General features: G+C 39.2%; 1 pseudogene; it reads right to left on the minus strand.

Annotated features, from left to right (window-relative positions):
* Nucleotides 1–1,885: 1,885 nt before the first annotated feature.
* Nucleotides 1,886–5,539, minus strand: LOC147443349 (very-long-chain aldehyde decarbonylase GL1-1-like; annotated as a pseudogene).
* Between the last annotated feature and the right edge of the window lie 9,885 nt (nucleotides 5,540–15,424).

The raw sequence follows: 15,424 nt of genomic DNA on the forward strand, positions 1-15,424 counted from the left end.
TGCATGTCTATGCTTAAGCAAAATGCAACTTTTAAAAAAGCACCATCTGTATTTAGTTTGTACATAAAATATATATCTTAATTTTTTTTCCAGAGTCTCCTTTGTACGGAGACCTCTTTCTCAAAAAGAATCAATAGACCCTTTTCTTGGGCTCCCACATGGGATTTTCATCACATAATTTCTGTTCCAAAAAAACTGTCCACCTCATCTTGGGCTCCCACGTGGGATTTAAGGATTATCTTACGCAAAAATTTCAAACACATTTTTAATAGAGTCAAAGTAATCTAACTTCAAAGTGGTGGCATGACCTGCATATCATAGTACATAGGAAACCTCCAATCACATAGTTTAATCACATGATTACCAAAAGGCCATGTCCAAGATACTGCTTTTTGCTGCATACGTACTTTCACTTGGAAGATATGAAATACCATCAATTCTTACTTGGAAGCATGTTCCAAAGGAGCGGACACCCAAGTTCTATAAGTAGGTGATAGTATCATCTGCTATGCCAAGTTTCAAAGTACACTCCGAGTTTCTCGTAGACCTCTGTAGAGAGTTCGCAATTGGATGTCCATGGCATTTTATCTCTGACACAGTCTTCTCTTGGGCATGATTGACTTGCTCCTGTTAGGTGCAACGGAAATAAGAGTTGAACTTTTCTCATGATGAGTGCTCCGAACTATGCTGAAGGTTCCTTTTTGGAGAGCCTTCCGTTCCTTTAGTGAGAGAGTGCAATGGACACAAACAAAGTGGTGAACGCTGTGAATGAAGGTGCTGAGACTGACAGATAGAGAGAGAAGAATACGATACCAAAAAAGTTGTTAAACCCTCCTCTGAAGACCCCACTCTCTGTAGCAAGAGCGGTCTATTATGATTGCACAAATCTCTACAATGCTTGGACTTGCCAACGATGTTGACGACGATGCTTGGACTTGCCAAGGATGTCGAGGACGATGATGACGACAAACTGGCTGAAATCTGCAAATCTTTATCTGCTGAATTTTGACTCTATGTATCGACTACCGCGATGAAGACGATGCAACAATGACGCGCTAAAAACGCAAATGTTGAAATTTGCGTTTTCCGGGCTGAAACTGTGAACTTCGATGGATTTGACCGTGTGGCGAGGATCTATTGCGAGAAGGTGAGATCTGCGAGGTTTGGGGCTTGTATTGTGGAGTCTTGATGCTAAAACTGAAAACACTGGTGCTTCTAAGTGTTTCATTGTGAAAGATCTGCAAAATGCTGAGGTTGATCTGCAAATAAAAAACGCAAGGGCTGAAATTTGTCTGTTGTGGGAAATTTGCTAACGCTAGGGCTGATCTTGCTATGTCTTGTTGTCGCTGAGGCTGATCTGCCATGCAAAAACACCAGGGCTGGTTCTGTGGATGAAAAACGCTAGGTCTTGCTGTTGGTGCATAAAGCGCTAGGGTCTCTGTGGGGGTCCTGCTGAGAAGGTGCCTGTTGATTCGAAGTTCCTGCTGCCTCTTCTGCCAGATAATGCTAGTGCTGGGTTTTCTTATATATTGACTTATGGAATTTTCCCTACCCAGGTTTTCAACAAAAGTCACTTAAAAATAATAAGTGAAAATTGGCTAAAATAGGGAAAATAGGTCTATGCATTGTAAAAATGCTACTGATGGATTTTGAATGAAATCTAATAGTCATGCTGTGTGCAACCAAAGGATATGCATCTACTCTAAGTGTCTGGACATGCACGGTCTACGAAAAGACTCACAAAAGTGCCAGATCACTTCCTATTCTAGACTGACTTGACTGAACCAAACCCTTGTCATGAAGTATCTTATCCACAAACACATAGGGCTAGATGTGTCACGTGACAACTCCATTCATAGCTTTTTAGATAACACATATTGTGTATCTATATCTTTGGCATGCTTCCTCTTCTCTCTTTCTGCACGCCAAGCCAAATCCCAGCCTTGAGCTTTATCAACTGAACACCTTCGGGAAGAGCTTCATATAAATCATGGGTGCACTTTTCCATGTTACCAATGATACTATAAGCAGATTGGTGAGCTTTGTCTTTGCTTATAACAAAGGTTTCCTTGGAGACCGCACTTACAATTGCTTTTTCAAGCATTTTGTCTATGAGCGTCTCATTTTGCATGATATTTTGCACCTGCTCCTCCGGTAATTCACTAATCACCTTGTAGAGAGTTGACCTTAGAGATTGAAGAAATACCTTCTTCTTACCCTCTACCATAATGACTATATAGATATCCTATTAAAAAAATAAGCATTCAAGTCAAACTACATACATACAGATATTTTCAATTCTATTTCAAACTATCACATCAAGGCTCCTACATTAACCTAATGTGACACATTGGTATACCATATTTCACTTTGAATGCTAGAAGAACTGAAGGTAAAAATCGATAGCTCAAGATGGCACACCCGGTCAAGCTATATGACCATGTGACAAATAGACTATATTTGTAATTATATACAAAATAAAGACATTGTGTATGTGTGACACATAGACCCAAGGTATGCTAGACATGTCTTGGCAAGAAACTATAGCTCAAGATAACACACCCAATCAAGCCATATGACCATGTGGGAAATTGAGACTATAGAATTTGTAACTACATGGAAAAAAAACTAATAGTCTTAAAAACTTTAACGCTTTTTATCATAAAAAGAGACACAACTACACATTTGGTAAGAATGGATAGCTCAAGAGACCCGGTCAAGCCATATGGATAGCTAGAAGAACTGAAGGTAAAAATCGATAGCTCAAGATGGTACACCCGGTTGTCAAGCCATATGACCATGTGACAAATTGAGACAATCGAAAGAACAAACTGAGACAACATATTTTGGCCAGAAAAATTTTGCTTGAATTAATAAAAAGGGCCAAGGGTAGTAGAGGCATTGATATGTCTGTCACACCAATGATTTTCAAGCTCTAAGGTTTAACATATAATATCTAGCAATGAAACATTATTGCATGATGAAGAGGGATTATAAAGGGAGGGTAGTGAAGGACAAAACAAGAGTGCGGCAGTCCATGAGTTAATTTTATAACACCACTCAAAACCATGGTAGGACCTTCACAACACTGTATAGATCTTAAACTAACAATGGGGCACTAATGACACACAACCCATAACTTTGAATTGCATCTGAAGCATTTGAAGACACTATACTGCTATTCTACAGTGCAAGATAGAAGCCTCCAAACAATGGGAACATGTACACAAACAATCACTTACTTAGCAAGGCTATAGCTTCTTAGTTAGGAGGCTCTTTTGGTACCAATGAATCAATGATCAATGGGACAATTTTGGACACGCATACACATAGAGATAGCACACATGGTCAAATAAGCGCATTTCACATGAGCATGTGCATATGTGTGCAAGTGTTTGTAATACAAAAGTGTGATCATCACTCACCACAACTCTTATCCCTTTCCTGCAAAGGTAGATTGCTATGGCCCTTCCCAACTTTGATGTGGACCCTGTTAAGAACACCTTTGTCACATGCTCTGGTATCTCCTTGATAATTACTGTAGTGGTAAGTGTATTTCCATGGCACACCCTGACCCTCAAATTAGGATGCTTCATCACAAAGAGATTTCCTCCTCCATTGGGTGCTCCATTCTACACAAACACACAAAATACGGCACCTTCAAGACTTATACAGCTTAATTGCACACTCATAAAGCTATACAACAAACATCAGGATGGGTGCCCGGGCTATGTCCAAAACCAAGTGTGAACATGGCCAATTCGTATGTGAGTCTACTAAAAGTACCTTCAGCTAGCATGCTTGAAGCATGTGTACACCACCAGTCCTTGTCAGCTTAGTGCTTATCTACACACTTCCATGGCTACATCTTATAGTACAAAACAAAATCCACATAACATGAAGACCTGAAAACTTACCTTGTTGAGAGCCGCTAAACTGAAGACCTTGATGCCAATCCTTTCTGCCTCTAGTATTGCCATAAGAAGGCACAAAGACTTGTGTCTCCATTTTTTCTTTGCTTGAGAACTGCCTCTGCAGAATTTTTACATCCTTGATGCTACAATTTTCAAATAAGAGGGGTTTGAAATAAGCAAACGATGCTGGGAAGAGGGGAACGGGAGGATAGCAAGGACAGGAAGCCCAAAAATGGGCATCCCATAACACCTAGGCTTCCAACTTAAAGTTGTAGAATGAAGAACAATAATAAAGGAAATCAAGCTTGCTAAATTGTTTAATGACTTTCATCATGCGGCCATGTCATGAATAGCCTTGAGCAGAAATGGTTGATAAGATCAAGCATCATCTCCTGCTTTTTGAACGTGGTCCAGTTTTTGTGACATTAATTATAATTTATATAGGTGTCAGTTTAATGTGCTCCATAATATACATTCCATACATGAATCCTTCACTTTATATGCATTCACAAATGTATGCAACCATTGTATGTTTATATGTGTATGCATTCACCAGTGCTATGCACACCTCATAGACATAATAAGTACATTTAAGAAGTTTTAAATCAACATTTAAAAGCAGCCATGCCTCTACATTGGCCTCATTTCATCTACATTGCAGAGGTTTCTACAAATCAATAAATTGATCACGTACAATACATGCAGCTACTACTAAAAACTATGCTAAAACACCAAATAAAGTTAAAAGTGACAGTGTTGTCTACAAAAACCACTTCCTCACCATAAAGCCATAGCGAGGGACCACCCAAATTTTATGATGATAGTGTTGTTGGTAGTAATTCCAACACTTGAATACTGTCCCCCAAAGCCACATGGCTGAGCCAACGAGTATTCTTACCGGTAGCCATGGGAGCAAGAATATATTTGCCTTATGGTTGGGACGTGTATGCTCAAAAGACAAAATGTACGTGTAACGCAGAGGTGAATCAACTGCATGTAGAAGGAATACAAATTCTGGGACACACTCAATTATGCTATCTGTCACCAAAATTATTCACTTGAGAATGTATTAGCTCACATAGATTACGGCATGCACACATGAGAAGTGTGGCATGAAAGCTTGCAATTAGCACATTGATTATGTGAAGAGCTTCCACTGGCTCACTGTTAGCTGCACAACAAGGTTACATACCATGTCTGATTTGGGCATGAAAGGCCTCTGTTTTTGGATTGAGGGTATTTCCAAGGCAGTCGTACAAGGGCATGAACAAGCAAAAGTTGGAGTCTTGGGACTCATGGTGAAGCGTGTGGTAGCTGCACACATTGCAAGATTTAGTAAATTCTCTCTCTATTAATGTGTTTGTATGTGTGCATATGTGTATTTGGACTTGCACAAAAGACAGAGACCATACGAGGGTGTGTAGAGGATGTATCAAAGGAGCGGAACACGTACCTTGTTAGATCGGAGGCTCTGAGGGAGGGGAGAGATGCCTTGCAAGACTGGCTATGGAGTTTGGAAGCTCGCCTGCGACTCGCGGGGGGAGAGAGTGAGGATGAAGAGAAACCTTGGAGACCTTGGCTATGTCTGTCACTAATGCCCACTCATGCATACTAACCCATCCCATTCCATAAATCCATCATGACATGGGTATTTTGGGAATTTTAAAAATTTAAAGGGTATTTTGGGAATTTTGACAAATTAGAGGGGTTTGAGCTTGGCTTTAAGAAAACGAGGAAATTTACATAAGTTTTAGTGTAATTACCAACAAAAGCTTCTAATTTTGACCAAACGAGAGAATTTCAAGTTTGCCCTTACTTTCACCATGCCATGAAAGTATTCATCGATGCACACACACACACACACACACACACACACACACACACACACACACACACACACACACACACACACACACACACACACACACACACACACACACACACACACACACACACACACACACACACAGAGGCTTACTAATGTATTTAAGGTGGCTTAGGTAGTTGAATGTAGACCCAATGTAGCCACCCTCCTCCCTCCCTTATGTGTACGGTATGAATATGAAATAATGAGGGGCTACCCCTATTGTATACGCTTATGTACAAAATCCAAAACCCCCATATTGTACACTCACGTGGTACTGTACAGAGAAACATAATGAATCCCTCGGGTGGCCATGTATGGGAAAAGTGTCGCAATAAGCCATGTTCATCATGCGGTCATGATGAACATAAACCCCGACATTGCTCATTGAAATTATTGGAGCAATATTATATTCTTGAGAATGATATTGTACGCAATAATTTGCATAAACCCAAGCAATGGGTGGATGATTTTGTTGATGCATTGAATAAAGGGCTTAAGTGGTTTTGTAATCATGGAGAGCACACATGGGTGACATATAGACATTTGAATTTAATCAAGGAGTTGCAAGAAAATTCAAATCATTTGCATGAGTTGCCTGAGGAAAAAAGGTTTCTAAAGAAACTGTTTAAACCATGGCATACCCTAGCCAAAGAAGGGGATGTAAATGATGAACATGGGAATGGTAGGAATGGGATGGAGATTGGACTGAAGAGAGAGGACCCTATGAGCCAAAGAGCCAAGGAGAGTCCCTGAGTAGCCCCATACTCACATCTTGCACCATCAACCAAAGCATTATGGGTCAAATTTCATCAGTTTTTGATGGAGAATTGCATAATTTTGATGTCTTAAAAGATGATGATGATAATGTAGATTTGTTTGTTGAACATCATGAGATGATTCAAGAAATTAATTTATGCAACTCTAAAGCAAATGAATGCTTTGATGAGCTTTGTGATGAAAAACTGAAGAAAAATCATGATGAAAATGATGAACTCTCACTTCTTGACGATGAAGAAAATGATGTGATCAATGATTTTGTAAATTTGCTTGCATTGGGAGAAGATTTTTGTGTCGCACATGATGTTGAAATAGAGGCTAACCAAAATGAGATTCTTCATGATGAAGTGTTGAAGCAACAAAATGTGGTGTGTGTGAACCAACCGGGTTTACAAATTCATGGTGCACTGTATGAAAGTTTGCTTGAGGCAATATTGTGTGATGGGATATGTGTATTTATCCACACAATTGATGCCTATGTAAAGCATGATGGGGTATTGATACCTAGCTATGCAATGAGGCTTGAAGGATGGATATGTTTTTGCTCATATCTTTATGATGATGGAGTATTTTTGTGGATCATTCTCCTAATTTCACTTGGACGAAGTCATATTTGGTTTGTATGAAAATGCTAATGCATGAATATTTTTGGGTTAACCAATGCCTAAAGGAAAGAGAGTTGTTTTTAATTGATGCAAAGTTATACATTTACTCATGCTGATGGAAGTTTTCTTGATCAAAAGTTGTGTGATGGGATATGTCTATCTATCCACACAACTACTGCTAACTTGAAGCATGATGGGGTGGTTTTGCTTATCCATGCTACATGGTGGAATAAATGGATATTTGTATATCTCTATGTTTACAATGATGCTCATATCTTATGGCTATTTCTTATAGAATATTTTGGAAGATATCATGTTCTCTACATGTACTCAATTTTTAAAGCCAAATATGACAAGGTGTTTGAAGATGCTCTTTATGAAGAAAAGGCCAAGATGGAGTTTGTTAGCTGTTTGTTTGCTAACAATGTTGAAAAAAATTGCAGAGTGTTCTCATGGAAGATGGTGTCTACTCTATGTCAATGGAGTAGCAATATGCTTATAACTTTTTGGTTTCACAAGTTTCTCTTGTATGAGTTCAAATGGATGTATCTCTATTTGAAGGGTTCCCAGCCCTTGGCATGTTGCCAAGAAATGGTGCACTTGTATTCACATTTTTGGTGAGAAGGCACACTATTCTTGGTTTGGTGATTGTAATGCAATGTATAGCTTTAGGAAGTGTATTTGTGCATCTTGGATTAAGTTCCAGGCACTGTGCTTTGCATTTTCTAAATGCTTGGGGAAAAAAAGGGCGGTGTTTCATGGAATATTGTGGTGTATATGTGTACCTTGGAGTAGACTCTAGGCACTGCACTTTGCATCATTGGTATTCTATGAGCACTTAGTTTTTGTGAACAAGGGATTTTGTGAGTTCGAGTCCAAATTTTGGGAAAATTCTACCACCGGGTGTGCCTCAGAGCGGTTCAATGCTTCCTAATGATTTTTTCCTAGATTTTCCATAAACCTGCCGACCACTCCCACTACATAGGCAATGTCTAGCCGTGTGCTAACCATGATGAACATGAGATTGCTAATTGCCAAAGAATACGGCACCTTTGCCATCTCTACCTTTTTAGCATCCAATTTTGGACAATAATGCTTGCTTAGTTTTTTGTATGCAGTCATAGGAGTACTCAATGCTTTCCCCCTTTGCATATTAAAATGTTGCAAGACCTTTTGTATATACTCTTCCTGCAAAAGTTCAAGTATACCACATTTGCGATCTCTCTTGATGCACATACCAAGAAAGTGATGTGCATCACCCAAATCTTTCATAGCAAACTGCTTGCTTAAGGCATACTTGAGAAGTGAAATCTCATATTTTGACTTCCTAGCTATGAGCATATCATCCACATACAAAATCAGAATGATGAGAGAATCATTGCTCAACTTCCTTGTGTACAAGCAGTGATCCTCTTGGATCCATACGTAAGCCTGTTGAATGTACTTATCAAACCAGATGTACCATTGCCTTGAGCCTTGCTTTAATCCATACAAAGATTTCTTGAGTCTACACACCAGTTATGCCCGTGTTGGCTTCTCAGGCTTTATCGCAAAACCTTTTGGCTATTTCATGTAAACATCCTCTTCAAGATCCTCATGAAGAAATGTTGTTTTCACATCCATTTGGACCAATTCCAAGTCCTCAATGGATACTAGACCAAGTACAAGATGCAATGTAGTCACCTTGACCACTGGAGAAAAGATTTCATCAAAATCCACGCCTTTTGTTTGCTTGAACCCTTTTGCAACCAATCTATCCTTATACTTAGGCTCGGGATCATTGGTCGTGTACTCTTCTTGTACACCCATTTGCGTGGAAATGACTATTTACCTGCTAGTAACTCTGTCAAATCCGAGTCTCATTGGATAAATTTGAGTTATACTCACATTACATAGCCTCTTCCCACTTCACGCAATCATCCATTTGAATGGCCTCTTTGTAGCAAGTGGGTTCACCACAATCAATGACTAATAAATTGTCCAATCCTGGCTCAAACCGCTCAGGTGCATGAGATGTACGAGTAAATCTCTAAAGTTCCTGACTGTTGGATTCCGCTCTCTCTGGAGCAACATGTGTGTGTGTGTACTAGTGGAAGGTGCATCACTAGCCCATTCTGTGTAAGTGGTGGTGAGAAAATATCCTCAAACTATATTTTGTGATACTCAATGTCTTCTATTGGCTTTCTATGCATCTTAGACTCGTTGAATATCACATGTGAGCTGCGTATAACCTTCTTAGGTTCTCGGTGCTAGAGACGATATCCCATCTCTCTGTCTACACCGTATCCAATCAAGATGCACTTGTTGTAGCGTGAAAATCCATCAAGAAATCTATAAACTTCCTTGCTTGCAACTCACTCAATCACATGATTAGTAATTGGCAGGGGATAATTCCTTGTAATAGTAGTTGTGTTTACCTGTTTGAGATTTACACACACACACAATTTTTTTGTACTTCTTGGGCACTACCACAATCAATGAAATCTAATTTGTGTGCTCAATTTCATAGATAAACTCCACTTCCTTAAGCTTATCTATCTCCTCCTTGATCTTTTTGGCAAAAAATTTGATATATGTATAGGGATGTTGTTTACAAGGCTTTGCATCACTCTTAAGGGGTACGTTATGTTGGAAATTCTTGGATCTACTCCTTTAAGGTCCTTGTATGGCCATGCAAACACATATCTATATTGTTTGAGAGTAGCTATCAATAGTTGCTCTTACTACTCCATGAGGTTAGTGGCAATGTATGTTGGCTTTGGATCCTACCCTAGTTTAGGTAAGTCAATATGTTTGGCATTCTCAAGTCCATTATAAGGTGTCCCTAGTTCTTTGAGTTCTTGCATTGGTTGTTGAACCACAATCTTTCAATCTTGTATCATGTATTTTTTGTAGTGAGAGGGTGAGTCAAAATTTTCCATGTCTAAGCCCTCTTCACTTTCCATTTGAGTCATCCAAATCTCTTTCAGGGTTTGCTTCAGATTTTGGTATTCTTGTTTGTTCTCGGTTTTTGTCATCCTTCTTGATGTTTCGGTTGTCTCTTTGGTTTTCACATTGCTTCTCTTCTTAGGATTTGTCTTTGCTGAAGGAAGTTTTGCATATCCTTTGTCACTTTATCTTTGACAGAACCATTTCCTCCTATGAATAACAAATATTGCATTTTTCTCTTCAAAAAAGGCATGGGTTTTCATTGCATGTGCTTTTGTTCCTTACTCATTTTGCTCGGTATCTTTCTTGTCTCTTGGATTTTGGTTAGCAAAATCATAGAATACCGTCTCTTTTTTGTTTGGGTTTGTTTCATTTTCAAAGCTACTCGATAGCTCATCCAAATGTCTCTATTTCTAAAACACTATCTCGTGAATCTTGGAAATTGTCATGGTTTGTTGTATGATGGACACTTCGTCAACTATGCGTTTACATTTGATTGTTTCTTGAGCATCTTGGCCCTCAATATTTGACCCTAATTCCAAGATAACACTCATCATATGGAAGGTTGTTAGATTAAATTCCTCTTCATCACAAAATCTCGTTGGGATTGCTTTGTTCATGCTTACATCAAGAGTAGCCAGTATCTAATCCCAACCAAAAGGTTTGAACGACTCTTTTGGAAATGGTTATAGTCTTTGTCCTCCACTGGTGTCTCTAAAATGGAATCCCTCTCATTAGGCTCTTGCACTCAGATGCTCCAAACATCAAATATATGCTTTGGCTTGTAACCATGTAGGTATTTTTTTAATTGTTGACCATTGTTGAGTCAAATTCCTCTACAGGTGTTCGACTGACATCTCTATAATTGTGGTTCTTCAGGATAATCCTCGTGGGTGATCTCCTTGTGCCGCAAGAATTAGGAAAAATATGAATCCCAAAGGGGCCATGTAAGAGAAACCAATCAAATTTCAATAAAAAATAGGACATAAAAGGGGGGCATGGAGAGCCTATATCTACATACCTAAATACTATATCATGTAACATATCTATGGAAAGAGCTTGGCAATGCGATCCAAATGCACTATTGTCTAATAAATTTGAAGTTAAAATACTCAAGTTATGGCCATTCAAAAGAATACAAAATGTGGTGGGACTGTGGCCACAAGCCCATTCTCATTGGTGTAGAGAGTATAGTATATTCCAAAAGCATCTTTGATCCTAAAGGGCCCGTTTGGGCTTCATATTTACCCTAATGGTAGATATGGTTGTAGCCCCAATCTTGCACCATTTTAAGTTGACGCATGAATGGTCTCCCTAAAATGACGTCAAAGTTGTTGTTGCTTTTTCCAACATCCACCACTACAACAAAGGTATGCTCATACTCTATTCCACATGAGGAAACTATAATTTGTTCCAACATACCCTTTGGTCTCTCTATGTATTCATCTACAAGTTGTAGTTACATTCATGTTTTCTTGAGAACTGGTGGTGTGGCAATTTCCACTCCAGTCCGGCTATCAAGTATTGTAATGGTTTTGATCCCTTTGTGTCTTAAGGACAAGGTGGTATATTCCTCTTCTCCTTCACAATAATTTCCCACCTTGTTCATAGGTATTGGTTTTAACTTTAGTTTGTCTTGTGTTGTTTTACCCATGTGTTCATCTAAGGTGATATCTTGATGAGGAAATTTCATCTTCTCCAAATTTTAACCCACTTCTCGTCTAATCTCTAGCAATTTTGAGGGAGTTATCATGAATTTTATAGGAGTCAACATCAGTTCATGAAGGCTCTTGGTGTCCTTATTCTTTGGAACTGGTTTCCATTGAGAAGGCACTACCTTCACCTCCAATTTCATTTCATATTCTCCAATTAAAGACGATAAAGTCTTCAACCTTTCAGGCTTGCGCTCTATAGGCACTTTAGTTTTTGCATCTTTGTATTGAGATTGCATAAGAACTTGTGATCCATATTGATCTCCATGATAGGTGAAAACTTGAAATTTGCACTACCATCTTTGTGGTTCTTGACTGGTTTTTTGTAATATGAAGACCGTGGCATCATTTTTGTTGGTTTGTGGGTGTTTCTATTGGTTGCATATATCTAGCAATTGCTATGTTCTCTTGAGGCAAAGGAGGTTGTTGTCCCAACACTAGGGCTTTTCTCCCCCTTGTACTACATTATTTGGGCATATTTGGTACCTTGGTGGTGTGGCAAAGGTTGCACCCCCGGTGGTCCATACGGCCTTTCCCTCACTTGTGATACATTTGCTACTGGTAGTGGTTGTTGCATGCTCGGGTTTTGTTAATAGCTCTAGTTTATTCTTTTGATCACTTTCTCAACCATTTGATCAACATTTGGTACACGTGGAGACTGAACACTCTGTTTTGTTGTGGATTCACTTGTGGTAAAAGAGGCACTAATGATAGTATTTTTTGCATATTTTGTTACCTCTTTGTAAGCCTTATAGTTGTCGACTAGATATAATGCTTCTCTAGTGATTTGCTCAAATGTGGTGCATGCTTTCAAGTCTACGTCCTTTCTGAGAGTTTTGTTTCTCTATTTTTGTTTGAATCAAAGCAAAGATTCATTTAGTTTCTCGTTCTCTTTTTGCTTAAAAGCATAGATTTGGGACACGATGTTGTGCTTGATTCCTTTTTTTGAGAATTCCTCATCAAATTCTTGTTAAGGCCGTTCCTTGAAATGTTAGCCCAATTCCCTCATACTTGAGTATGAAAATCTGCCACTTATTCAGCTCCCAAAACTTGTGAAGAGTGAAACATGTGCATATGGATCCCCTGACCCATCATACCTTCTGGCAACACACTTTGCTACTTGAGACAAAGGCCGTGTTGGGAAAATATTTGCTATTCAATGGTTGGAACCACATTAAGGTCGTTCCTTACAATGTTAGACCAAATTTTTGCTATTCAATGGCTGGAACCACGTTAAGGCTGCTCCTTACAATGTTAGCCCAAATCCCTCCACTGAGTATGGAAATACACCGTTTGTTTAGCTCTCAAAACTTGTTTGACGAGTGAAACATGTGCATATGGATCCCCTGACCCATGTACTTTTTGGCAACACACTTTGCTACTTGAGACGGTCGCATCGATATGTTTTGGCAACCATTCTCATAACTCCAGGCTCTCTTGTGAGAACATCTCTAACTTCATGACCCCCACTAGAAACTCTAGTTGGAGTTCATTCTGCGGCCCTCTTTTTAGGTTGCACATCTCTCGCTTTTGTCCAAGTTTTCGGAACTCTGGTCCTATAGATTGTACTTGGAGATTTGTTGCCCCAGTATGTGGTCATTAGAACCCTTGAACTTAAGAACCCCATCAATCTCTCGGTATTGAAAATTTTGATTGACTAAATGAGTCTACAAATCTCATTCTATCATGACTCACTCTCTCCATTTCTGGTCTTGCCTCAGATACAGTAGGTCTAAAAGTGCCTGGAGTGACATAATACTGATGGAGTGGGCCTCCAAAGTATGTATATCTCTCTAGCTCCTTACGGTCTACTGCAGAGTATCTCTGCCCATATTTATCAAGCATGATCATATATGGGTATCTTTGCCTTCAATGTTTGTAAAAACATACAAGCATCTTTCCTCTGACAAATCTCTAATTTAAGGCTCTTCGCACTTATAACAAAGAATTTGCTCACCATTGTCATACTTGTACAACCCCAGATGAGTATTTTCTACATTGACTCTTGTTGTCTCATTCACTCACCTTAGTTTGGCATTTGGAATGTCCAACTTAGGTGGCTTGTCCTCAAACTCTACATCAACTTTGTCTTTTGTGCATGTTATTCCCCATTTGTCCACAAAATAGGGATTTTGCACAAGTAAATACATTATACCCTCATCATCAAAGTATTGATCACCACTGTAGTCCATAGGCACTAGGTCCTTGACCTCACTAGGTCTCTCTCCTAACTTACCGAGTAGCAATCCATACCATCTTTGTACATTTTTGCACTATGTTTATTTTTGAACTAATATTTCAAGTTCCAAAATGGATCACGATCCATGTACCTTTGACCTAGAGTTGATCTGAACCAATTTGACCTAGTGCATGTAGATGTCCTGGTCACACTGGTGAAGTTTTGTCAAATTTGGAACTGTTTTTCTCAAGTTATGCTCATTTTTTATTTTATGGTCAAGTTTGCATTATTTTGACTTTTTTTGACAACTTTTGGATCAACTTCGGGGCACTCAACAACTGAAATTTTGGTAGCAGGATGCCGCATAGACGCCCTCAAAAGGAGTGGGAGGTAGCACCCTATGAGATAATTGACATCTCATCAAACGAAAAAGCTTATGTCACAAATCAAGAGCTTAAATAGATACCAACAAACATTTTCATCGGCAAGTTCCAAACGGTCGATGGTACTAAAGTTAAAGAGACAATTTCTCCTAAAGAGCTATGGGCACTGCATAAAAAATCAAAGGTCCTTGATAGTTTATTTAGACTACCTCCATGGGGGATGGAATTCTAGAGGGCACACAAGCTCATGAGCTCCATACAATACAGTGGAGAATCTACTATAATTGACAAGGATGGAGCTGCAGTAAGAGTGAAGATCACCGATGATTTGATATGCAGGCTCTTCATCTACCAGCACGAAGCCATAACTTGCTCCACAAGAAAAAGGCAATAATATGATGGCAAGACAATTTATTAAGTAGTAAGGGCACAAGCTCACATACAAGGACCCGATATACTCTGAAACTGAGCTACCCTTAAGATTGATCTCACACCATTTGAAAGTGCAAAAGCCACCACACTACATAGAGTCCATACTCCATGTGGTAGTGGTGATGGCCATCAAATAATTGAGAGAAGGGTGACCAAGTGTGATCTAGGAAGTTATATTTTGGAGAATCTAATGGAAGCGAACCTAAAGGGCAACGAAAAAAATAAGGCACATATGAATGCAGGACCTATGCTTACTAGAATAGCCTATCAAGCCTTGGGAATGATTGAGGATCTACCTGAAGTTTAGTATTAGCTCAATCTACTCCATAAGGCCAAGCATTCAGTAAAGACAATGGGTAGTTCATTAACAACTCCTGCAAAGAGAAGGACACAAGGTCAGAGCTCCAAGGCACAAAATCAGAGGGAAACAAGATGTGCCATCAAAGTACCAATCAATTGAAGAAGGGGAAGAAGTAGAAGTACCGTTAATCATAAAAAGACCACAAAAGACACATCCAATCCCAAAATCTCAAGCTCACAGATCTATGGAGGAAGCACAACATCTCCAAGAAGAGTGCCAAACAAAGATAGCATAAGAGAAAAGAAAATGGAGGAAACCAGGCAAGA

This window comes from Adiantum capillus-veneris, chromosome 14 (assembly GCF_014529385.1).
Source record: "Adiantum capillus-veneris isolate H3 chromosome 14, ASM1452938v2, whole genome shotgun sequence".
Classification (NCBI taxonomy): domain Eukaryota; kingdom Viridiplantae; phylum Streptophyta; class Polypodiopsida; order Polypodiales; family Pteridaceae; genus Adiantum; species Adiantum capillus-veneris.